Source organism: Dipodomys merriami, unplaced genomic scaffold, assembly GCF_024711535.1.
Source record: "Dipodomys merriami isolate MVZ:Mamm:240054 unplaced genomic scaffold, mDipMer1.0.p SCAF_11, whole genome shotgun sequence".
NCBI classification, from domain to species: domain Eukaryota; kingdom Metazoa; phylum Chordata; class Mammalia; order Rodentia; family Heteromyidae; genus Dipodomys; species Dipodomys merriami.
The window spans coordinates 47,552,981-47,578,438 of NW_027202382.1; the positions used below are offsets into that span (position 1 = coordinate 47,552,981).

The 25,458-nt window shown below is 61.5% G+C and overlaps 1 protein-coding gene across 4 annotated transcripts in view; it reads right to left on the reverse strand.

The window, feature by feature from the left end:
- The window catches only part of Rxra (retinoid X receptor alpha), a 191,881-nt gene that overhangs the window by 52,409 nt on the left and 114,014 nt on the right, over nt 1-25,458 (reverse strand). The window contains exon 1 of one of the 4 annotated variants that reach the window (XM_070014975.1): nt 1,478-1,498. The exons of the other annotated variants lie outside the window; for them this stretch is intronic. The gene's annotated coding sequence lies outside the window, so the exon portion shown is untranslated. Of the gene's footprint in view, nt 1-1,477; nt 1,499-25,458 lie in introns of those variants that run through there. 4 annotated transcript variants of the gene reach the window in all.

A 25,458-nucleotide genomic window follows, 5' to 3' on the forward strand; every position in this document is an offset into this window, starting at 1 on the left:
GGCCCCTCCCCTGCCCCACCCAGCTGGACTCCACTCCCTGTGTCTGCCCATTCTCTACCCACCCAGGGCCACCCAAGAACACCAGGCTGGGGTCTTCATGCTGCTCTGGGCCTCAACTTGCTGTTCCCTTGGCCCAGAACTTCTCGTACCCAGTCAGCTCCCCTCTGGCCTCCGGCACCAAGACCTTCCTGGGCCTCCCTGGCCCCACAGAGCATTTTCCACACAGTGGCAGCCAGCCTGCTCCCCTCATCCAGCAGGTGCCCGATACAGACTCACTGAGCAACAGGCAGCATGAGGCTGGAAGGGCCCGGCAGGGTTGGCAAGGTGCTTCATCGAGTACAGCCATGCACACAGCAAGACCCGGACGGTGGTCTAAGGCGCTGGTGAGCTGTGCCACGCCAAGTGGCCTGAGCAAACGCTCTAGGCCTCCATTTCCTCCTCAGAAAAGAGCTGTCAGCAAAGAAGTGGCTAGGTGGACAGTTCTGGGTTCTAATGCACCCTCAACTGCAGCAGCCACTTGACATACCTCCTGGGCCACTGCTCCCATCTCACGCCATCCCCCAGCTGTGCGACGCCCTAGACCCCTCCTCCTAGAGCCCCTGGGGCGCGCCCAGCCCTCCACAAGGTGGCGTGAAGTTCATTTCCTCAGTCAGTCAGGGACATGAGCCATCCTCCCACAGACAGCGCGGCACCAGCGTGCTGGGGAAGTGGACGCATGGACACGGGCTGCCTGTCCTCACTCACTCCCCCAGGAGGGGAACCCCCCAGGCCAGCTCTGTCACAGCCACCCACAGGCAGATCTGGGTTCAAGTCCTGGCTGCACCATGCTTATCTGGGTGGGCCCACAGGTACCTGACTAGACTCACTGGGTCCACAGTGCCCCTGGCTGTGGCTCTCGGAGGCTGCTGCGAGGATTGACTAAAGCCATGGGGGGCACTCGGTGACCATTCACTAATGGACACCTGCTTTCCCCACCACCGGTGCCGGAGACAGGCAGGTCAGAAACCCAGACCCTGCCGTGGACCCCCATCCAGTTGGATGGATGGACAGGCAGGCAGGCAGACAGACAGGCAGGCAGGCAGCCTTGTCTAGCCCTCAACAGCCATCCAGAGGATGAAGAAGGGTCCTCTGGTCCTTCTGGCACAGCACAGCAGGCCCTCAAGCCCACGCCAGGCCCCTGCCCATCTGAGGATCAGGACAGACCCACAGCACATGGCCATGAGGACAGCCACCCTAGCACAGCCCAGAAGGCAACAGACACATGCATTCTCACCTGGAAGGTGCCAGGAAAGCCTTGGACCTAGGGGCCCTGGGGACACAGTGCAGTTGGTCCCCTCGAATGGAGGCAAGCCGGTGTCATCCATGATTCCCAGCACGCAGCAGTGCTCAGTCACAGGGGGCCCTCCATGTCACAGCTCCTCCCACGCCGTCCCCCCACGTCTGAACCTATACCCTCCTCGACAAAACCTCTACTCACCACAGTGGACACCCAATGCCCCTCCTCCTCCTTGCCCTGGCCCCATGGGTGCTGTGCTGCTTGCAGGCCAGGCCTCCACCCTCTCTGGGTGCCTGCTTCCTCATCAGTTAATAGACTGCTCTCTAGGCCCCACCCTGATGACGAGCAAGGGCAGACACAGCTAGTGAGGCTCAGACACCGCGTTCCTAGACCCACCAGCAGGAGGTATGGATGGGTCACAGTGCCAGGCTAGGAGGGGAGTACCAAGTCTTCCTGGACATGCCCTTCACCTGAAGGGCCAGACTTCAGTGGGGCCGAGGCTGTGGCCTGATCAGAAAGCGGGGCTGCCTACCTGAGGCACACAGCTTGGTGGACAGAACTGGGACTTGTCCCAAAGGTGTGCACAGCCCCTCACCTAATTCCCACACTCCAGATCCCAGAAAAGGCTGGGCCTTCAAGCTCCAGGCCGGGGACACTGGTTCCTCTGCCCATGGCTGTGTATCCCCAGGCTGTGTGTCAGTGGCCTCTCCCAGTCTCTATTTCTGCCTCCATCACACATAAGACGATGCAGGGAGGTGGTGGGGAAGAGCGACAGAAGACCCTCTAAGTCGAGCGCCGAGAACACGGTGCTGATGGATGGACTTCACAACCACCGAGGACAATGTCTGCCCCATACTGGGGAGGCTCAGGTGCTCCGTGGCCTTGCACATCCCAGACTCCAGCACTGTGAGGACCCAGCCCCATCCAAGCTGCCCTCGGGACTCAGGGTGCCCGGCCTCCAGCCCCTTCCCTCACCACCTGTCACGAGAGTGAGCACGCCGGCCTCAGCCCCTGCCTTTCCCTGGCTCACTCCACCTTGCTCAAAGCAAAGCCACGAGCTCAAAGGCCTGGGTTCCAAGTCTCCACTCCATGAAATGGGCAAGTCTTGCGGATTACTCAGGCCTGCACATCACAGGCTTAGCTGGCATCCGTGGCAGCTCTCAGGAGGAAACTGAGGCCCGGGTACCCATGAGGGAGGCTTGGCACTCAGGCGCCTGACACCCAGTCCTGTGACAGGCTGGCAGGATGTTGGGAAACTCAGAAGCACTCATTTCAACATCGCCAGCCCCGTCAGAGACAGGTTTCAACATGCAGCAGGGCCCAGGAAGGCCGGCGGCCTGCTCAGGCCCGCTGCCTGCCCCCCACATGAAGGGAAGGGAAGATGGGCTGGATCTGTGCTCCTACAGGAGCCTCTAACACCTCCAACGTGGGAACAGTTCTCATCCTCGGGGGCCAGCTGACAAGAGAAAGCTACCTCAAAGGCACAAAGACACCCCGCCCAAGATCTGGTCTCCCCGTCAGTACCCAGCTGCGCACCCTGCAGCGCTGAGCCTCCAGTGTATGTCCATCCAAGAACAGACTCCTTCAGAGTCCCAGTCGAGGCTCCGTTCCTTATGCTAGGAACGGGGAGCACCCTCCAAGGCCTGGGCTCCTCAGAGCATTTGAGAACAAGGTCAGTGCCAAGCAGGGGTGCCCACCCTTCCAGAAGGACAGAATGGCCCTTGTTCAATAGCCTCAATCCCAGCTCACAGCCAAGGCTGCCCAGGCCCTAAGGTGACCTATAGACCTTGGAAGGAATCTAAGAAAAGTGAGCAGTGGAGCCAGGGGCAGCAGTAGCCACTCTTCCAGGGGAAAGGTCCCTGAGCTGTAAGGCAGCTCCACCAAATGAGGGAAACGGAGGCACAGAAAAGCTGAGAAACATTTCCTAGTCAGTGCTATAGAGAGGCAAGGCAATGAACGAACCCCTCTGCCCAGGGCCCAGCAGGGGACAGGACTTTCAACTGGTGGTGGTATGACAGGTAGTGAGATTGACTTTGGAGATGTCACTTGCCAAGGACCTTTCTGCCACGTGTCCCCGTCTGCCTGCTAGCCCAGGACCCAACCACCCAGCTGACTTCCAGCACCAGCTGACCTCCCCACACTGTCCGTCTTCAGCTCCAGACACTGAGGCTCCACAGCCCCTTCCCCGGGGCCCCTGGCTCCAGCCACCCTTTGGCTCTGTTCCTCAAGTAGACCCAAGCAGAGGGGGTGGGGTGTCACTCTGCTGACCACCACCCACAGGAAAGGGGCAACATTCCAGCTTTTGGAAATATCCTGTTCCTAACAAGGGCCCAGGATCGCTGTGTGCACACTGCAGTTCACCGAGCCTGAGGTCAGCTATCTGTAAGGCCCACCAGCTAGGCCCTGCCTATTGACTAAGCCCATGGCAGGACAAGCATTCCTGCCAGCACCCCGCATCATGCCCTCCTGCGTGGGGCTGACTCTTAGGGACAGCCTCTAACCAGCTCTCTGAAATCCTGAAAGGCTCCAATGTGGCCAGGCTGCACCAACAGACACCAATCAAGAGGCTGACAGATCCCCTGAAGCCTGAGCCTGGTCGGAGAGGAGAAGTGCAGTGGGGAGACAGAGTGGGAGCCAGCACTCCAATTAAAAGATGGTCCTGAGCCACCAGACGGGGGGAAGTCTGAACCAGGACAGAGAGCACTGCTGGGGCCCCCAAGGGCACCCCACCGGTGGCAGGTGGCACAGGGCACATCAAAGCCTGGGCTCCCCAGACGCCACTTGTGCCTGTTACCCCACATGCCCCCCCAGGTCTCTCGCAGAGCCGCTGTATCCCCAGCAACCAGGAAGTGGGCTCTGTGTCTGTCCCGGGCCAGCCCCCAACACCTCCCAGGACTGCTGACCTGAGGAAGCACAGCGCTTTCCTCTTTCCTGGTGCGTGGGGAGGAGGCCAGCGAGCTCCCTGCTCGGGTCCCCGAGCCCCGCTGTGAGCTCACACGTGTGTCTGGACACACGTCACTCTGGGTAAACACATCTATAGGCATTTAGGTGAAATCAGACCAGAGCTAGGAGGGGAGGCACCTCTATCTAGCCACACCCTACACACACACACACACACACCCTACACACACACACACACACACACACACACACCACACGAGGCTCCCGGCAGGGAAGGGGAGGCGCCACACACACACACACACACACCACACACACACACACACACACACACACCACACACACACACCACACAAGGCTGCCGGCAGGGAAGGGGAGGTGCCACACACACACACACACACACACACACACACACACACACACACACACACACACACACACCACACAAGGCTGCCGGCAGGGAAGGGGAGGTGCCACACACACACACACACACACACACACACACACACACACACACACATCACGAGGCTGCAGGCAGAGAAGGGTAGGCGCCAGCCTGCTAGAAGGCATTTGTCCCTACCTGAGAACCCACAGAGTATCCCACAGGTAAGGAACCAGCTGCTCAGATCTAACCTCGAGTCCAGGCCCAGGTCTCCCATATCCAGGACGGACAGAGGGACAGAGGGGTGTAGGGAGCTCATGGGGACCCGACAGCAGCCGCCACTGCTCACACACATGCACACAAACACATAGAAGCACCTGCCTCATCTCTAGTCAGCCCTCTGGAACCTTCTGCTGTCTCAGCCCATGGGCTCATCATCTTCATTGCATCAGGTTGTCTGACTTAGAAGGAAACCTAGCCTTGGCTGGCAGCTGGCCAGCAGTGGCCTTTCCAGAGTCAGGGAACAGCTAGAACAAGAGCGGCTGCCATCCTCCTAGAGGGACCTCAGGCACAAAGCCACCCTCCCCTGGGAACCTGGTCTCGCCCATCAAGTGATTGGAGCTGCCCACGAGGGAGCAGGCAGGGCCGCCTCTCTCGCCGGGCAGCGGCCTCTCTGGGGACAGGAGGTGGGCACAAGGTAGTCCTGTCACCCACACCCACCTTGTGGAGGGCAGCAGAGCAGAGCCCCCGGGGCTCCTGACCACCACAGCCTGGCTTCTGCATCTGGAAGCCAAATCTCCTTCCTGAGCAGCCCAGACCCTGCACAGCCCTGGCCATGCAAGCACCTCCAGACAGGGAGCGCAGTGCTTGTTTAACTACGAAGTGTCTTATTGGCGATATCTCCAGCAAGGCCGATGCCACCGGGGACGGCTGGGAGCTCTGGGAACCAGTAGCTTAATGAGTAGCTTAGGCAGGGTGGGCACAACCCTGTTGGGTGAGCGGAGCTGGGGGCTGGCTGGGAGGCCAGAGTGGGCAAGGATCCCAGGGGAATGGGGGGCACTACCAGCCACAGACGTCTGGGGGATCTCCACGCCTTCCAGGGGGCGCTTGTGTCTCTCACACCCAGGCGCAGGGGGTCAAGTCCAAGTCTGGGAGGTAAAAGGTTATTAAGGCTGGGAGGATTCGAAGGCTACCACACTTGGGGCCAGGGTCACAGGCACAGAGAGAAGGAACCCAACTTTAAGTGGTGAGTCCTGACCACTCTACACCCAGTTTCTCCATGTAGCAAACGGATTCGGGACACTGCCAGACACAAAGCAGCCCCCAGAGCGCCGACACAGCGTGTGAGGGGGCACCCTGGCCTTCTGGATGCTTTGAAGCAGGTGGAGACCCATCATCCTGCCCCAGGCTGCTCACAAGAGCAGGTAACGTCACAAACGTGTGGCGGATCCGAGGAGCAGAAAACAAAGAGGTGATTGCTAGGGGTGGGCCAGGCGCCGGGCAGCAACTGATGCCAGGCCCAGGCTTCCTTTGGAGACTGATTGGAAAGGGTCCAAACTTCTGAAACTGGTTGTGCAGGTGGCTGTGGCAACCACAGTACAGTAAAGGCACCAAGCTGTACGCTGAGCGGTGAACTTTACAGCAAGAGACTCGCATCTCAATCAACCGATCCAGTACGGGGCCTAGCACTCTGTGAAGGCCTTAAGCACCAACAGGGACCAAAGCGGGGCTGGAGGACACGCCTATGGACCATGCGTGGAAGGGGCCCCAGGGGCCAATCTGTCCCCTCTGCCAGCTTTTGCTGGGGGCTACACTGCTGGTACAGCTTCCTACCCCAAACTGTGGATGACTTTCAGATAAGATACACGCAGCCTCGTGGGGTCCACAGGGCAGATGGAAAAGGAAGGTGTCCTGAACAGTCCCCGAGAACTTTCCAACACTGAGTTTTGAGGTTCAGCTCTTGGCAGCCGGAAGTATGGTCCTCAGACAGGCTCCCTCTAGACCCACCCCTGGGCCGTGGCCGGCACAGAGGACATAGCCGAGGGCAGGGCCGGCTGTGGGAGATGCTGGCTGGGGGGCCTCTTCCGCTCCTGCCAGGAGCCACAGCAGGGCCACTCGGCAGCTGACATTGGACTTAATGTGCTCCAGATGTGGCTGGGGAGGACAGAACGCCGGCGCCCTGCTGAGGGAGCTGGGAATGGTGATCGCCAATCACGTGCAATTCCCGAGCTGTTGCCAAGGCCCACTGGACCCAGGAGGGGGCAGCCAGCAGCAGCAGCAGCAGAGAGAGAGAGAGACCACATTCTCCTCCTTGGGGGGGGAGGCAACCCAGCAGCAGCCTCAGCAGCACTAGGAGACCCCCTCCCCAAGCCCACCACAAACACTCCCAGATAAGCCCCGGAGCCTGGCACGGCTTCCTGCTGTCCCCAGGAACAGCACCTCCCTGGGGAGACTGCAGGCTGGCCTAAGAGACGCTAAGGAAATACAAACCCAGCCCTAAGAAGAAGAAGGGTGCCGATGGCTGGCAGACAACACACAACTCCCAAAGCTCCAAAACACGCTAGGGTGGCACTGCCGGAGCCCCGTCAGGATACAGTGGGTGCACGGTGCTCGGTGCTCCTGCGGGATGGAGGGCGCAGTCCAGCTGGCTCACGCGGTCTCCCTGCCAGCAAGCCCCCAGCACCAGGAGCACAAGCCAAGGAGCCCCGGAGTTCTTGCCAGCCGGCCTGTACCACTTCCCCTCTGGGAAGGAAGGAACCTTGCCATCACACTCCACCCTGGGCCCCAAAGCTGCCCCAGACCAATCCCATGCCCACCAAGAACAGACTTAAACCTGACCCACAGTCCTGTCCCACAGCTACCAAGGACCCAGTACACACAGAGAACCCCCTGGAGTGATGAAAAACCCGGCCTCCAGGCCCCGAGCAGCCCCAGCCCAGTCCCTTCCACTGGAGGAAGAGCACCCAGCTCCAGGGCCCCAGGGACGCCCGAGTCACACAGGCAAACCCACAGGTGACAGCAGCCCAGGCCCTCCCACCCAGCACCTACGGCCCCACACAGAAAGAGCTGATGAGCAAGGCAGTCCCTGGCGGGGGGGGGGGGGGGGGGAATGAGGGGAGGGCCCTCATACCTCCCTTCCACTCCTCTCCAGAGGCTCAGCAAAGCAATGCACCATGGGAGCCTCCCAAGGCCAGTGGCAGCAGGAGCCCTGTGCTTTACACCACAAGCACCTACCTCCCACCCTATCTAGCCTCAGTTTCCTCATATGGAAGTGGAAGGGGTTTAAGACCTTCATCTACAGTGTTCACCACAGGCAGGCTGAGAGGCCACCCCAGCCCACGCCCACCTCCTCTCCAACCCCCAGGCCAAGGGGAGTGCTGGTTGTCACCCAGTAAGCATCAGGGCTAGACCAAGCACTGCCACACAGATGGGGTTACCCCAACCCCTGGGGCACCCCCCCAGGCTAGGACTGGCCTGAGATGAGTACTACCTGCATGCATGGCCCTGCAGGAAGGAGCCCTGGCTCCCGCACCAGACTACAGTCAAGTGCTGAACACCCCGACAAGCTCAGGTGAATAGGGGTCAGTGACGATTCAGCTAGAGGTCGGCACCACCACTGCTGGAAAAGCAGGCAGCAGGACAGGAAATGCACGCGAACGGCTAGAGAAAAGCTCCCGACCACCACTCCTTTCACTTTTCTGGTTTCCTTTTTGCTAGCCATGCTCTTGGGTGAGGCTTTCCCCCACAAAACGCTGAAACAAGAGAGATGCCAAGATGGGGGACCCCGAGTTTCTGTAAGTAGGCTGCTTGGCCGTCCTGAACAGGGGCCTCCTTGAGGGCCCCAGGCTGGGCCTGCCCTTTGCCTCTCTGACCCCCTGCTTTGTAGTGTAGGGCCTTCCCTCCAGGCCCATCCTAGGGTGAGAGAATGCCCACAACGGTCATTCCACTAGCTACAGACCTGGGCTGCACATGGTGACGGCCACCACCGCACAGTCACAGTGAGGCCGCACGCTGTCCCTGGCGAGGCGCAGATGTGTGAGCAGACGGTCCTCCCCACTGCCTGGCACGCCAGCCCTCAGCCACAGGCACCAACCGGGGCCTCCCTGGAGGACGGTGCCAGACCACCGCCCCAGTGCACACGAGGTCCTACAGCAAGGAGCACAGGCTTGGGGGTCCCCACAGGGCCCAGGAGGGACCAGCAGGCAACACAGACTGTGCCTGAGTTCAGGGTTTGGTTCCTTTGGGGGGGGAGGGCGCCACAGAAGCTCTGAGCAGGGAAAGAAGGGCACGCGACGAAGACCCTGCCACCACCTTGCTGTGGCCACTGCTCGGGGCCTAGAAGAGAAACCGTGCAGGGCAGAATGGGGCCTGGCCGGGCTGAACTTATACTCCAAACTCCCCAAGCTTCGGGGGAGGGCCCCGCCCGGAGGGAGGGCCTGAGGAAGGGTGCAGCCTCGCGGTCCTCCGTGGCCTCTGCCTCCTGACACAGGCTCGGCACTCCGCATGGAACCAGGAAGCTGCTCAGAGCAGGCGATTCAGGAACACAGCAGAAGGCCAGACCAGTGTAGACTCGGGCTTGGGGCCTCTGCCCAAGAAACAAGCTCCCTTTTGCACCCCACAGCCTGGTCTGACACTGTCTCCTCACCGCCCCCCCCCCTGCTGCCTCAGCCAGAAGCAGGCTTGGAAAGTGGAGGTGTCAGCACGGGGGCCCTGCACAGACCCCGAGCCTCACTCCCAGGGGCCCCACATGTTGCCTCCTATGGGACAGGAGACAGTGGCAGAGGCCTCCGCAGCTCCTCCCAGGGGCAGCTCCTCCCCTAACGCAGGCACCTTAGGGTACCTGGCAGAGGACCCGGCACTCAGGGAGATCCTACTACCCAGGGCCCTCCCGTGGCACCAGACCACAGGCTCTCGGATGGTTGTCCGGGAAGGTAGACTTTGGCCAAGCCACTCACAATAGGGAGACACACAAGAGGCTGAATCTTAGAGGAACCCTCGCCACCCCTGGGGTCGGTGGCCCATGTGCCACAAGCAGAGGGGAGCAGGAGGGGCAGGCAGCCACCATGGGCACCGCCCACTCTGCCAAGGGCGGAGTGGCAGCTGGGGTCAGCCAGAGGAACCCCAGGGTGGGAGCTGCCCCTCCGGAGCCCGCCCCTCCTGACCCACAGATGCTGCAGGTGGGCAGACAGGGGTTCAACCTCACCAGCAGACAACAGTGCCCAGCTGAAGGGTGCGCTCAAGGCCAAAGACAACCACGCGGGCACTCCTGGCTGTCCAGCCCCATGTCCCCAGGGGGTGAGGACATCAAGAGCTGGCCGTGTGTATGGGGCTCCAGCTCCGTGGGGCGCTGCAGGGCACAAAGCACTGCTGCCCACTCCACAGGCCAAGACACTGAAGACAGGCAGGAGGAGCCCCTTGCCCACTCAGACTAGAAGAAAACCAGCATGCCCACTGAGTTACTCTTGTGGAAACTTCCACCTCCACCTGATCACTAGGGTAGGCCACGCAAGCCAGGAAGCTACATCCTGCTTCCCAACAGATTCTAATCAGAGCCATTACGCACTTGTTCAGCAATTAGGAGACACAAATTACAGTGTAAAAGGCTCATTACCAACAAATGACAGGTGGCACCAAAGGCCCAGATGAACTGTGCCTCTCAGAGGCGGTACGCTTCCACATCCCTGCCACCACCACCTCTGTCTTCTCCCGGCCAGCTGGGCCGCCTGCCAGGCAGGACCCCTGGCTGAGACTTGGCACTCAGGCGGGTCCTCTAGGCAGGCCTCCTGGTGCTCAGCAGGTGGGCAGGCCAGCCATGGGGGGGGGGTGCTCCCAAGGAAGAGTGGGGCCGGCAGAGGACAGGGGCTTGGTTATCTGTGTCTCCAAGAGCTAGTGCGCAGCCCAGGAGCAAAGAGCGTGTTTAGAGCACGTGAGGCTCCAGGTTCCACCTGCAACACTACTTAAAAAACAAAAACAAAAACCCTACCCTTCTACTGACTCGGAGATCCAGGGCTAGATCCACCCAGAGAAAGTTCCCGAACCAGCTAGTTAGTGAATGAATTAGCAGAGCAGTCACAGTGTTAAGTGGATGGCAAGTGGATGGATGGATGAGTCACAGGAGGGCACGTGGGAAACCGCAGTCTGACAGGGAAAGGCTGGGCCTTCTCCTTCCCATCAGATAAAGCCACATCCGGAGGGGTCCAAGCAGGCAGGCGGGGGGGGGGGCACCCCACAGGGAGGCTCCCAGAGCCTAGATATCTAAGAGGCTCCCGGGCCCCAGGCCGGCAGTCACGTGAGAGCGTGCCCAGAACCGGGACACTGCCAGGCCCCTCACCCTGCATCGTGTCCCCCAAGCCCGCACCGGTGGGGTTGGGGGTGCTGCCTGTGGGGCACAGTCCAGCACAGCCCACCGCCACCTCAACCCAGGGGAGGCTTCCCAGGCTACCCTCCTTGGACAGGCCACCATCTTGGAATGGAACTTCTTCTAGAAGATTCTAGCCAGAACTCTTTCCTCACTGGCTGCAGACCCCAGACTTATCCCTGACCCAGAAAAGCCCTATGGCTAAGGTGTCCCCAGAGCCAGGGGGCACAGCCGAGGAACTCAAGGATACGGTAAGAGCCCGAGGGTACCGGGTAACCTGGGGGGAGGTGTTGATAGGGGGGTGCTGCACGCCCAAGACTGGACAAGGGGCCTGGGGCAGCTGGCACTAGCCACCCACTCTCTAACACTGGTCTCCCCAAAAAAGGAGACTGAGGCTCAGAGAGGGAACACGCTTTGTCAAAGCCATACAGCCAGGAAGAATGGAAGCAGAATTCAATCCCAGGACTTGCTCCATCTCAATGGCTCCGGCAGTGCTATTCCAGGGGCTCGGGACTGGGATGGGGATGGGGGGGGGGACCAGAGGCACTTCCTGAAGCTCTGCCCCACCCTCCTGACAGCCACAGCCTGTCACCTGCTCAGGAAGCGCAGGCCCAGCCTTCCACACTCCCAGACAAGGACACCAAGTTCTTCCCAGGGACCCTGGCCACCCCAGCATGCCTACCTCTACCAGGACAGGACCACATGGGGCAGGAACCACAGGAGGTCCAGCTGGTGGTCACCACCCTGCCTCCACCATCCCAGCCTAAGGACTGAAGCAGCTCTAGACCCTTCCAACAGCTCCCAGGCTGCACAGCCCGTGGCAAGACAAGCCACTGATAAAGTGAAATGAGCCCTTTGGATGGGACAGGGCAGGGAGGGCCTGGCATTACTGCCCACACCCTGACCCACAACCAGAGCGCAGGCTGGCCCACACTGGACTCGGCAGATACAAGGCCCAAGATCAGGTTTTCTTGTTTACTCAGCAGGAAGTGGGTGGGGGGCTTTACCAGTCCAGTGAAAAAGAATTCTTGATGGTACTCCACCCATGGCCTTTGCAGCCTACCTGAGTGTGCTGCACACTTTCATACGCACAGGCCAGACTCAGGCCCACCAACCGCAAACTCAGCTGGCCTTGGGCAAAGCCCTGCCCAGGGTTTCTGACCAGGGCAGGGGGCAGCACCGCCTCCTAGAGCGTCAGAAGCCTGGAAGTGGGGAGGAGGCAGGAGATTCTCCAGCACTGGGCCTTGTCCACTCTGTGAACACTCCTATGGCACACCAGTATCCCAGAGTCATGGGCCTCTTGAAAACTGTCCAGCCTCTGCCCTGGACCTGCTAGACACAAGTCCAGAGCATCCCTCTCACCTCAGACTTTGCCTGTGCTGTTCCCATCTTCTTCCTTGTCTGGGATCTGCAGCATGTCACCTCCTCCAGGAAGCCTTCCTTCTAGCTCCACCCTTCCAGGCTGAGCAAGGCTCTTTGCCCTGGACAGTGACTGCCCACATCCTGCCTCTCACCCTAACTCTGCCCTGTGGTGTCTCACCCACCCAGCATCTCACAGTGGCTGGTGACAGCCTGCCCAGCCCAGTGCCCGGCCCAGCACCCAGCCCACCGCTCCGCAGGGAGAGGCTCAGGGGAGGAGGCCAGGGCAGGTGCAACTCTGTTTCAGTTCTGACTGGAACAGGTGCTCACTTGTGGCTTTCCCTCACCAGGGGCCTGGTGCATGCCCACTGGCAGTCCAGTCTCCCAGCAAACCACTCTAGGGAGTGGGTTGCAGGCAGGAAGGCCATTCAGTCTGTCTGTAGAACTACACCTGGACATGACCACTCTCTAGCCACACCCACAAAGAGGCTGGTCACCAAGCACAACCGGATCCCACCGCTTTCTCGTGTTCCCTGGGTGTCCCCTGGCTGGCTGGAGGCCCCAGGCAGGCCCCTGCCTCCCCGCTCCCTCGACCACACACTGCCCTGGTCTCCTCTGAGGACTGGAAGGGCTCAGCTGCCAGAGCACAGGCATGTGAGCATGCGAGCTTGGGAACACGGGAGATGCCCAGGGGGCCCTTATGTTCCAGAAGGTCTGGCTAACAGAACCTGACTTCCTGCTCAGGACTGCCCAGCACAGGCAGGCCCGGCCTCCCCCAGCCTCCCCTCGCTAGTCATTCCCCGGGTTTACGGTGTGAACTGTCCTGCAGATACACAGGCCTTGGGACAGGACCACCACTGCTGCTCAGGCTGGGCAGGGCAGATGAGAAAGCCAAGGTGCAGGGAAGGCCCTGCTAACTGCTCCGTGTGGCCCTGAGCTGGCCCGAGCTGGCCCGAGCCGGCCCGAGCTCCTTTCCCAAGACCTCCCATGCCGGACACAGGCATCAGGCAGGCTGTACCACTGCTTGCTGGGCAGTGAACTCTGGCCAGGTTTCTTTCCCAGGGCTGGAAGGTCCCTCACCGCAGGCAGGAACCAAACCTGTCTAACAGCCCAGACACCCAGCGCCTGACGGCTATCTGCTCATTGCATTTCTCAACCACACAGAGCAGCCATTGCCACAGACCTGCAGACACTGATAAGAGGGATAAGGAGCTCAGCGTGGGCTGGGGGCTGGGGGCTGGGTTTAGGGGCTGGGGGCTGGGTTTGGGGGGTGGGGGCTGGGTTGGGGGGTTGGGGGCAGGGTTAGGATTTGGGGGCTGGGTTTGGGGGTGGGGGCTGGGTTTGGGGGTGGGGCTGGGCTTGGGGGCTGGGTTGGGGGACTGGGTTTGGGGGGGGCTGTTCTTTCTGCTGGTCTTTGCTTTGTTTCTACCCTGGCCGTGCCTTTGTCTCCCACCACTCAGGATCTCTGCAGTGCTGGGTGCTGTGCCTAGGCAGGAGTCCCAGAGACAGGGAGGAAGGCAGACAGAGAAGGTCCCAAGGAGATACCCCTGTGGGAGTCACCAGGACTGGTGACTGAGCAGCTCCCAGGCAAGGCCAGCGGCCTGCCAGGGGCTTCACCTGGGAAAAACACCCTTTCCCATACTAGGAAAGCACTAGGCCACCAGTCAAACTGATCCCATTCCTACCCCACCCTCGCCCATCGGGGTCCCTGCTCCCTATCCGGGGTCCCTGCTCCCTATCCGAGGTCCCTGCTCCCTATCCGGGGTCCCTGCTCCCTATCCGGGGTCCCTGCTCCCTATCCGAGGTCCCTGCTCCCTATCCGGGATTCCTGCTCCCTATCCGGGGTCCCTGCTCCCTATCCGGGGTCCCTGCTCCCTATCCAGGGTCCCTGCTCCCTATCCAGGGTCCCTGCTCCCTATCCAGGGTCCCCACTCTGATCTGGTGTCCCGCAGTGTCTGGCACACCATCAGCGCTCATGGACCATACACTCACTGGACAAGGCACCTACTCCTGCACCCTCTGTGTCAGCTGGCAGAGCCCCCAGGGTGTAGACCACAGCCCGCTGAGCCCCAGGTGTGAGCTAGTCTGTGATTTTCTACCGCCCCACCCACCACCACCACCACTAAAAAAAAAAAGCAGTGGTAGGTCCAGTTTCCTGGTCAGAAACTTGAGAACCAGATGGGTGAAGTAACAAGTCCAAGGCCCCAGAGTTCCCAGGGAGGGTCATCTTTAAGAGCCATGCTCTTCCCGCAGGTTAAGGTGGGGCTGGAGAAAGCAGGGCTCCAGGTCAGCAGGGCAAGGCCGGGCTGACCCAGGTCCCACAGGGACAGCCCTGGAGCACAGCCACTGTGCTACACAGGGGAGCAGGCCCAACCACCACCCCAAGGCACCCCACAAAGCGGGGTGTGGAAGTCCCACGCCTGCAGAAGCCCCTCCTCGAGCTTTTCTGACACCTGGGAGCAGCCCCGACTCCTCCCAGCCTCTGCTCCACTGGGAGAAGATGCCAGCAAGCTTTCCAAAGAAAAGACCCCGGGGCAGGTCGGGGCAGGGCTGGGCCGGGCCTGGGAGGAGCTCCCTGCCCAGCCACTATTGCACATCGACCAGTCCCTACTTGCCTGAGTAAGCCCGCCTGCTGGGCTGCTGAATGCTGAACAGGGCCCAAAGGCCAGGGTCAAGCTCCCTAGCACAGGGGTTCTAATTCTGGGCCTGGGCCTCTGCCTCGCTCCCTGCCTCACAAGCTAAGGAAAGATAAACCAATAACATCCCCAGGCATGTCCAGGGTTGGCCGACCTGCCAGGAAGCATGGCTTCGTCTCCATCACCTACCAGCTCTGGAGGGAACAGGTGGGGAAACAGAGGCTGGAAGGAGCCATGGGTCTATACAATGCCCCCCAACTGGCCATGAGCGGCTGAGAGGCAGCTGGGCTTCGGGATGCCCTTCTGGGGACAGTGCCACCAGCAGGCCCTCTGCAGGAGCCCTCCTGCCCCAGCAGTGAGCTCACATGGATAGAGGGACACACATGGCCCCGCAGGATGCTGCTCCTAATCCCCAAGCCCATAATACAGACGTTGGGCACCTGGGTCTGCATCTTCTTCTGAGGACTGGGGGGAGAACGACAGAAATGGAGACAAGTTCTCCCCCATCCTCCCCTTTCTCCCAGCATGCTTGTCCCCTGGCTCCCTGGAGTGGTGGCCATGAGCAAGTGCAGTGAGGGACATAGGGCTCTGGCCTGTAGGGCTGGGTAGCCCGGCCCTCTCCTAAAATCCTTAAAGGCCTAAAGAAGCAAGGGGAGAAGCACATATGTGCTACTAGAACCTGGGCTCTTCTAGAATGGATCCCCCTGGGTGCACACACCTCAGGAATCAAAAGGCCCCTCTGGTGATCCAGACAGTCCACGGGACAGCCCCTCCCCCCCCCCCCAAGGGCTGTTCCCTCTTCCGCTCCATGCTCACTGCCAGCCTTCCCACAGGCTGCAATGGCGTGGCGGACGCTGGCTCAGAGGATGGGTCGCAAGGGCAGCAGCGGGAAGTCCTGCAGGTGCTGACAGGTACCCCAGAGGTCAGCCACCAACAGCTGCAGCCCGCAGGCCATGGCAGCGCCCCATCCCCACCTGCCTCTGAACACGGCCCTGGCCAGGCTGCTGCCAGCCCAGCACAACAAGCAGGAACACACACTGCACTTTCCAAGGGGCAGTCTGATCCTTACACCAAGGCAGCAGCGGCAATGTCATCCTAGCCCTGCCTGTGCACCCCATCCCCGTGCCCCTCTGCCTGTGGTCCCCCCGCCTGTGCCCCCGCTGCTGTGGTTCCCCCACGCCCCCCACCGCGGCCCCTTCCCTGGGGCCTGAGACCAGCTGTCCACTGCAGCACGTCAGGCCCACTGCAGTCCAGTCGCAGGGCACCTCAGGGGCTCAGGCCTACCTCAGGGACACGCAGCCTGAAAGACTCTGAGATCACAAATCTTCAGCCACAGAATGGGACGCACCCTACACACCACAGCTGCCCAGGCGGATGAACTCACAGATCTGGGGATGACCTGCGTTCCAAAGCCTCCAGAGGCTCGGTGACCGTGCCCCAAGACACCTGGGCCTCCAGCCCTGGGGAAGGGCAGGGGTAGCCGAGACAGGGCATCTTCCCCCTGACACCTGCAAGAGGGGCATGCATAGACCATCCCTCCACGGTGCCCTGGAGCCCTGCTGGGCACCAGGTGGCCGGTGCCTTGTACTGCAACGTTCTGCAAAGGAGCTGAGAGCTGAAGAGTGAGAAGGACCGTGACCAGGCCACCAGTGACCCAGCACGCGGGGACAGAGGTGCAGTGCTGGTGAACACGGCTGTGTGTACGTACACATCAAACTACATCAGACTGGCCTGAGGTTCCCCCACCACCATCGGAAATCCCATCCCGGCCCGGCACCAGTGGCTCACGCCTATCATCCTATCTACTCAAGAGGCTGAGATCTGAGGATCAAGGTTCGAAACCAGCCCAGGCAGTAAAGTCCTTGAGCCTCCTATCTCCAATTCACACCAGAAAGCCAGAAATGGAGCTAAGACCCTAAATTCAAGCCCTAGGACAGGCATAAAAACAAATAAGGAAAGCCACCTTCGAGAGATTTACAAGCAGGATTCTAGCAGCACTTCGGTGTAGGAAAATAAACATGCTTCCCTCCCCAGCTGAGCCTGCTCAGCATGGTGTTTGCTATTGTTTCAAAACTGTAATCCTGGCTTTTTCCTCAAACCCCAGCCTCCCCCCACCCCCCCAGCTCCAGGCCACCCCTCCCAGCTACATCAGCAGCCTTCTTCCTGGCTCCCGGAAGGGGACTCTATGCCATGGCTCTCCAGCCATAAAGGATCCTGGCCCGACCTGCACCCCAGGGCTGACTCCAAAAGTCATGAGCACCACTGGTGCTCTAAGGCAGAGGGGCAGAGGACCCAAGGGGAAAAAAGAACGCAGAAAGAAAAGTAGAATTGAAGACTGGCTTCCTTACTCCAGTAAGTCAGGAACAAGAGTGCGTCACAAAGTACTCCTGGCTGACCCAGCCCCTTCTCTATCCAGAGAGGCCAAGAGGGGGGAGAAGGGAGCTCAGAGGTGCTGACTATGTCACATGCCCATGGGGAATGGACCACGGAGCCACGGCTGTGCTCACAGAAACACTGGGCCACCAGCCCCACGCTGCAGACAGCCCTGGCCTGAAAATCTCCATCTCAGTCAGTCCTGGCAGGCAGCTGACACCCCCCGGGGCAAGCTGAGCCCCAGGACACACAGAACACCGCCAGGGTCCCCTGGGCCTGGACCACCAAGCAAAGCAAACTAGAGAGCAGCCACAGGCTGGACGGTCCACGTGGCCTCACACATCAGCTGCTCTGGTGAGAGGCCCTCACCGGCTGCTGTGCGGGGGCCAGCCAGGCCGCGCCGCCCCTGCTCAAGATCAAAGCCACACAGCTGGTCACCAGCCCCGCACCCAGAGCACCTTCCCCTGGATAAAACCCCTGCCCTGCTCAGCCTCCCGGGACCCTGGCTCTCACCCAGGGGCCCAGGGAATCAGACATGGGTCTGCCCCCAGGTCTCCTGCCCAGCAACCCACGCATGCACGCACACACGCATAGGCACACCCAGCCTGAGCTGCAACCCTTCACAGTCTCCATTATCACCCCAGGTCCCGCACACCTTCTCCGTCCCACAAAGCCCACTTTGCGTGATTCACCTCTCATGCTGATGGTTAAAAATTCATTCACAGCGGCAGGCTGGTTATTACATCTCGGCCTTCATTAAAGAGGATCCAGAACAACATTTTAAACAGCAATGTCATTTTCTAATTGACATGGCTCCATTACCAAGAAAAATATGCAAACCAGCCTGAAACAGAGAGGGTGCCCCGCCCCCATCTCGCCCTCAGGAGAGGGGACCTTACGCTTCAATTTTTAATACGCTGATAAAATATTCACAGGCCCTGGGAGGGATTGCGTTTCCCAAGGCGTAGGATGGCTGCCCGCTCGGGGCTCCCAGGGTAGGGAAGATACGGGACCTGGGGCCCACAAGGGTGGACCTGCTCACAGCCTGTCCCGGTCCCCTCCCACCCTCCCTCAGGGCCTACCCCACCCCCATCCCAACCACTTACACACACCCCAAACAGGACAGGGCAGCCCAGAGGCCCTGCAACTTCCCACCTCCCTACCCCAGTTCCTGCCCGTCCAACCGCTTATAGGAGAAACAGGTCCCTGACATATGTACTGTCCCAGGCGGGCCCCGAGGCCCAGCCCCTCAGTGCCAGCACCAGCTCCGACACCCACCCGGCACTGGCACCCCAAGGCTACACACTCCTCACCAAGCCCAGGCCGGGGACCAGCTCAAGGTGGCCCCCTGAGAGGAAGGACCTTTTTCCTATGGCGGTGACATGCAGTCCCTGGCAGAGTCAACACAGCAGGGGACAGCTCCTGTGCCACGGGGCAGGGGCAGACGTGGTGCCAGAGGGTGATGTGCCACCAGGGCAGCCGGCCCTAGGACTGTGTCTCACGTGGGCTCCATGGAAGCTAGCAGAGTGGCCCTACCACAGTGCCTGCCCATCTCTGAATGGAAACAGGACCAGGGCAGAGCCCCAGCAGGGCCTCTCCTGGAGGAGGGGGGCCTGGGCCAGGGCTGAGGGGGGGTGGGGGCGGGCAGGCGGAGTGCCAGAGTGCACAGGGACACATACCATCCCCCTGCTGCTGTGGCCAGTACTTGCTGGGCCACTACGGAGAAGACACCGCAGGAAACCACAGGACTCGGGAGGGGCACAAGGCTCCCCCAGCAGCCCCTAGGGGCCCCAACCACAGCACACCATCAATGCACTGAGACATGGTGTGCCAGGCTCTGAGCCACCACCCACAAGGCAAAGACAGCCGTCTCCCTTTTACAGATGGGGAAACGGAGGCCCAGAGTGGCAAAAGGCCATCCAAAAGCATAGCTGACAAGTAGGGGAAAGGGAGAGGGGTGGCACCAGCAGTGCTAGGGTGGGCAGACATGGCACCCTGAAGCCCCTCTGCCAGTGGGCTCCCCATCCTGTGCGGGCGGGACTGACGCTGACCAGCTGACCAGTCAGCCCGACAGGCTGCTTAATCAAAGAGCGACTGGCACGGCATCCTCTGGTGTTGCTGGGCAGATGTGCCCCGCCCGGCCATCTGGTTGACCGGCTCTTCCTGACCCGAGACCTGACTGAGCTCTGGACAGAGGCATGATTCAGGATCAGGGCTGGGAATGGAGACCCACCAGTGCCTGGGTGACCACACATGTCATCCCAGTGGCAGCCCAGCCGGCCAGCAAGAGGGTGGCAGGTGTTACAGTCAGCGAGGCGCTCACTATGAGCACCACTCCTAACACAAGGTGCCCACACTCACCTTCTGCCTACCCGCCCCTCCCCACCGTCCCCCCTCTGCACAGTCTCCCCAGATGGACACCGCCCAGGCAGGCTGGGCCCCTGGGAATTAGCACAGAGCTGCAATTCCTGGGGTACAAGTGTGGGACTAAAGACCCCCAAATATCCTGAGACAAGCCGACAAGGGTACAGAGTGGTCTCACATCCGCTGCACGTGGCCCATCTAGGTGAGCTCCTCTGCCCAGCCCAGGTGCCCAGACGCTGACCCCACACCCACAGGTCAGCCCTGACCCACACCGCCAGCTGCTGAGGCTCTGCAGGGACCCATGAGACCTGCTCTGTCCTGCAAAAGACAGGACAGCGGCCTCCCCACAGCAGGCCTTTCTTGGGTGGTGGTGATACTAAGGTTTGAGCTCAGGGCTTCATGCTTGCTAGGCAGACACTCTACCACTTGCGTCAGGCCTCGGTCCTTTACTCTTCAGTTACTTTTAGGTAAGGTATGGAGCTTTGCCTGAGGCTGACTCCTCCTAACTCTGCCTCTCCCCTGACTGGGAATACAAGATGCCTTACCATGTCCAGCTTGCCATTGAAATGGGAGCCTTGTCAACTTTTTTCCCAGACTGGCCTACAAGGCGGATCCTCTCAATCTCTACCTCCCAAGCGGCTGGTATGATAGGTAGGAACCACCTTGCCTGGCCCTCCACACTGACCTCTCCCCCTCACCCACTTCCAGGGCCACTCTTGTCACTCCTTCTGGACCCCTGCGGAGATTCTAGAAACCACCGCCAGCCAGGCCCAGTGCCCCAGTGGAGATGTGCTGCCTGAGCCGCCAGAGCGGGAACGGGAGAAAGGCCCAGGCAGACAGCAGGGTTGCCAGGGGAGCGGGGCTCCCCCAAGGCAGGGAATCAGGGCCTGCAGGGCCAGCCGCCGCCCCCCGGGGCGGACACACAGGCCCGGCATGGCCTGCCCTCAGCAGGGCCACCTTCCCACCCCGGCCTCCCAGAGCCTCGCCCAACCTCCACCACAGAGCTGCCATGCACAAGTGGGGCTCTCCCGGGGGGCTGTGACCTAGGCCAGCACCCTGCCTCAGCACCCAGGGAGGCTGAGGCCTGCACCGAGCACCGGCCAGATATACCGGGCAGGAGCCAGCATTCCCCTCAGTCAGCCACCTGGACCAGACACGAGCGTCGGCGGGTGACTGCCCTCAAAGACGCCTCTGAGACAGAGGTCAACTTGGGGCTGGGGGCTGGGGCAGGACGTCCGTACAGAGGCCTTCACACCGCTGCCCTGAGCTTGCACAGCTCTGCCCACCACCAGCCCCCAGGGCACCACGCAGTCACCCCATGCCAGGGCCAGCAGCCTCTCCCCTCAAAGCAGCCCACGGCCAGTGGCCTCTGGTTGGTTTCAGGCCTCACTGTGGAACCCATGCTCCCCTCCCGCAGCCCGGCCAGGGCGGGCCCAGCACCCCTTCTCGCACCCCATCTGGCTCTGCTCCCTGCGAATCCCCACGGCAGCCGCCCGGCGATCAGCCCCCCCACCCCCGCGGGGGACTGTGCACACAATGTGCCCACAGGGGCTCCTTCTCACCCAACCAGGGTCACCCTCCACGTGCCCAGGACTTGACCATCGCCAGCGCAGCGCCCGGACACCCTGCGCCTCGGCAGGTCGAGGGGCAGCTCTGAGCGGCCAGGCCACCCTGTGGCCCTCCTCCTCAGCAGATGCTCATACACTCCGGCTGCCACCCGAGTGGAGGGCGGGCTGTCTGCCCCTTAGTACCTGGCCTCCCGGGCACACGAGGGACCGGCCCACCCGGGGAACAGAGACAAAGGCAAGCTGACCAGCAAGCGCCCGCAATTAATCTCGGCCAACACCGTGGCAGTGAGAGTCGACCGCCCAGTAATTTACATTTTTATTAAATCACACAGGAAAATTAGAAACATTATTACTTCCCTGGGTTCTTTAACCCTTTATCTGCCCAGCCCTCCAAGTGGCCATCCCATGCAGTCCAGAGTGAAGGCCCAGGGTCCATCTCCCCTGCCCACCTGCCACCCCCTGTGACCCAGCCCAGCCAAGGCGGGGTCTGGCCCAGGCCTGCAGCTCAGGCTGCTCGCTGCCCTTGGGCCTCCTGTGGCCTGTGTCAGCCAGGTGCCCTCTCTATGAATGGATCGGTCAGGCATGGTGGGGTCCTGACCAGGCCTCCTCCACGCCTGGTGTCCCCAGCATCTCTGAGAGCCCAAACAACCCTTGCCACTCCAGTGGGGGCCCCCACCCCAGGTTTTAGGCTCTACAAGGGGGAGCTAGAAAAGGTGGGAGCAAGTACAGGGGAACCCCCCTCCCAAATGGGGTCAAGGCCCAGCCAGCTCTTACAAACGCCTCCTGGAGCAGTGCCGGGAGACGCAGCAGGACCTGCAGCCCATGCCCGAAGGTCCCGGGCACCAGCCAGAGAGACACAGAGCCACAACAACCCCACAAAGCCACCGCCACAAGGAGAAAGAGACACCTGGTCCTGCACAGAACAGACAGTCAGAGTGGGCTAAGTCAGGGTCCCGGGGCCCACAGGGTCAGAGGCCACGGCCAGCTATGGAAGAGGACTTGGGAAAGGTCTGGCACTGCAGCAGAAGGAAGCACAGCACTCCTGGAGAGCTGCCTGGAGGAGCGGGCATTGGGCAGACGCCTGTCCCAACGGGAAGCGAGGGAGCAGTACAGGCATTGGGGAGGAAGGATGCACCTGCCGGCACCTGAGCTCCAGCCCAACCCCGTCCTCCTCCTGGGACCACAGAGGCAGGAACAACCATCCCCGCACCCACCTCATGCACAGAATCTGGGCCTGGGCGGGTGTGCAGGCTTGGGGTTTTTGTCGAGAAAAACCTCCATTTCCCCACGCTGTGGCTGCTGAGTCAGGCACACAGGGCAAACCCAATCACAGCCCCTTCCGGAGGGCTGCTAGAGCAGGAAGCGGAGCCCGAGAATGCTGGCACCGACCGCGTGCCAGGCTGCAGCGCTGTGGACGCTGCACCCAGCCCACTGCACCCAGGACAGCCTCACGTGTCAGCGCTGGGAGCGCTGGGGACACCGAGGCCCCGGCCGGGCAGAGCAGCAGACTGGTATGGGGGCTGCAAGGTGCAGGCAGGCTGGTCCCCAGCAACCCATACACCATGAGCTCACGGGGAGGGCAGGAGCCATGGGGGGACCAGGTGGCCTCCAGCAACAGACACTGGAGCTAAGGACAGACAGGGAAGGCTTGAAAGAGGGCCAGGCATGGGAACACACAGAGCATGGCTGCCAGGAGCCTGGGCTCAGCACAAGGCTAAACCCACCTGAGGACCTGAGGGCCACCGAACACAGGGTTGTTCTGCTGACCAATCTGCTGACCAAGCTGCTGCCCAGCCCAGCCCTCCCTTAGGGAGGAAGTGAAAGAACAGAGCAGGACAGAGAAGCCTGCACCCTTGGGGGCTTGGTGGACACGGGACACAGAGCAGCCCATCCGCCCAGCCTCCCTTCTGGACTGCCTCTGGTCGCTGCAAACGCTGGTAGGGGTGAGGGGCAAGCTGCACGTCCTAGCATCCTCCCCAAAGCAGCCATCCTCCGCCGGCCCTCCTCAGGGAAGTGCCCAGAATGCACACCAGCAGCTCCACGATGCATCCCACAAGCCACAGCATGGAGTCGGGCGCGGCGCCGAGGTTCAGAGCAGCCCCCAGCCACCGCCCCGCTTTTCAGGTCAGAACTGAGGGACAGGCCCTGCGTCAGTTACCCTCCTGGCCACTCGAAGGCATGTGGCATCACCACTTCACAGAGGAGGAAACAGGCTCCGAGAGGGAGACGCGGCTGCCCAAGATGCACAGCTTAGAGCAGAGGCCTGTGGTGGTGCCCAGGTCCAGGGGCAGAGGTGCCTTCCCTTCTGCCATGGAATTCAGTTTCCTGGCCTCTAACCCAAGGATTAGCAACAGCCCTGGGCACCCACGGGCCTCCCCGGAGTCCCACCTCCCACACCACTTATACCATGAAGGCCACATCCACCAGGTGCATAGGACCAAGCCAGCTAGGGCAGGACGGCCTGGAACAGAGGCTGGGCAGCGCCACTCTCCCGTCAGGGGGCCTGGCCTGCGGGGGCTGTGCCCACCAGCCCCCTCTCCCGAAGGCCACTCCTGGCACCTGCTGTTCCAGGCACCCTCATCTGCCCACCAGGGTCCTAAGCAACCCTTCCCCTTTCCTGTGCCACCTGCCTGGGATGCCGCTAAGCAGGGAAGCAGGGATGGAGGGGAGCCCCTGCCTGGCGAGCACGAGGCTCTGAGTTCAAACCCCAGTACTGCTAAACAAACACAAGCGAAACCACGGGAGCACACAGGTCCGCCAGCCACCCACGCTGAAGGCCCAGGCCCCGGGCAGCCTCTCTCGGCCCTCCTCCCAGGGAACAGGGCAAGGCCCTCTCCAGGGTTCTGACTGTGACCACCACGCTGGCTGGACACCGGCTGGCCGGCCCCCATCCGACCCTTGGCTCAGGACGTCACCTCCTTCCAACACCAGCATGCGGCCCAGCTATGTGGGCCAGGCAGCCAAAGCCGGCTCCAGGGCAGGAGAGTCCAGGTGGACCCCTCAGTGAGACAGCCCCCACGGCAAGCTATGGAGACGCTGACTCCCGCCTGGGACGGGTTTCTTGGGTAGCCTGGCCAGGGTTGGTAGGAAGTCTGCGCGAGCCGTGACCCAGCCCTGCCCACATCTGCCCAACCAGGCCCGAGGCGGTACATGGAGTGTGCAACCCATCCCACCACACACCACCAGAAAGAACTCGGGGGTGGGGGGATGGGGGGAAGGGGAAACTGAGTCAGGCACCACCTACTGCCCAAAGCTGTTCCCAAAGGAGCAGGAAAGCCACCTGGCAGAAATGTCAGCAAAGAGGAACACCCCTTCCCCCCAAAGCCCCGGCTGCCTCCCCCCAACCCCACCCCCCGCCCCAGTGCTCCGAGCCGGTCGGCCAGGAAGCCGGGTGGAGACTGAAGGGCGGGGGGCCTACCTAACCCAGCATTGCTAAAAGCAGCCAACGGGGAAGTAAAAATAGGAAATAAAAATAAAATTTCCCTAGCTAGCCCTGGTTGTTTGTGTAGGAAAGCAGGCATCTCCAGGGCAGGCTCAACCCCAGGCCCCCCCAGACGCAGCGCCCCGCCCCCCAGCTGCCACACAGAGCTGGCCCAAGCACCTCGGACTCAGCAGGAAGCATCTCAAAGGGAGTCCGAGAATGGGGGGGGGGGCGGGGGCGGGTGTTCAAATGCCAACTCTGCAGATAACCAGTGCCTAACCTATCTGCCCCAGCTTTGGCTCCTTCGGGGAAAGCCAGAACCCATCTCCTGATGCAAAGGTTAGAGCTGATCACGGGCCTGCCCCCCCCGCCCCCCCCCCCGTCCCCAGCCAGCCACCCCACCGGGACACACAGGAGACAGAGGCTGGACTAGAGGCTGCCTGGCCCTCAGCTCACCCCCGCCCCCCACAGGCAGCTCTCTGAGACCTCAATTTCCTCATGTGCACAATGAGAGGAAGCCTTCCTTCCTACCCTTCCCTTCCATGCCTTTCCGGGGTTCACGCCACTCACCCACACTACACTGCATGTTCCAGGGCTCACACCAGCTCACACGCACTGTGCTGCACACACTGCATGCCTGGACCGGCCTCCTCTCCCATGGCACAGCCATACACAGAAGAGCAGCTCTGATCCTGAAGCTGAGACCCTTCCCAGCCAGGACGCAGGGAGGTGGCCTGGGCCGCAGCCCCTGCTCTCCACGGCCGCGCGGCCTTTCCCGCTGCCTCTTGAGGCCAGGCCAGGCAGCAGTGCTCCCTGAGGGTAG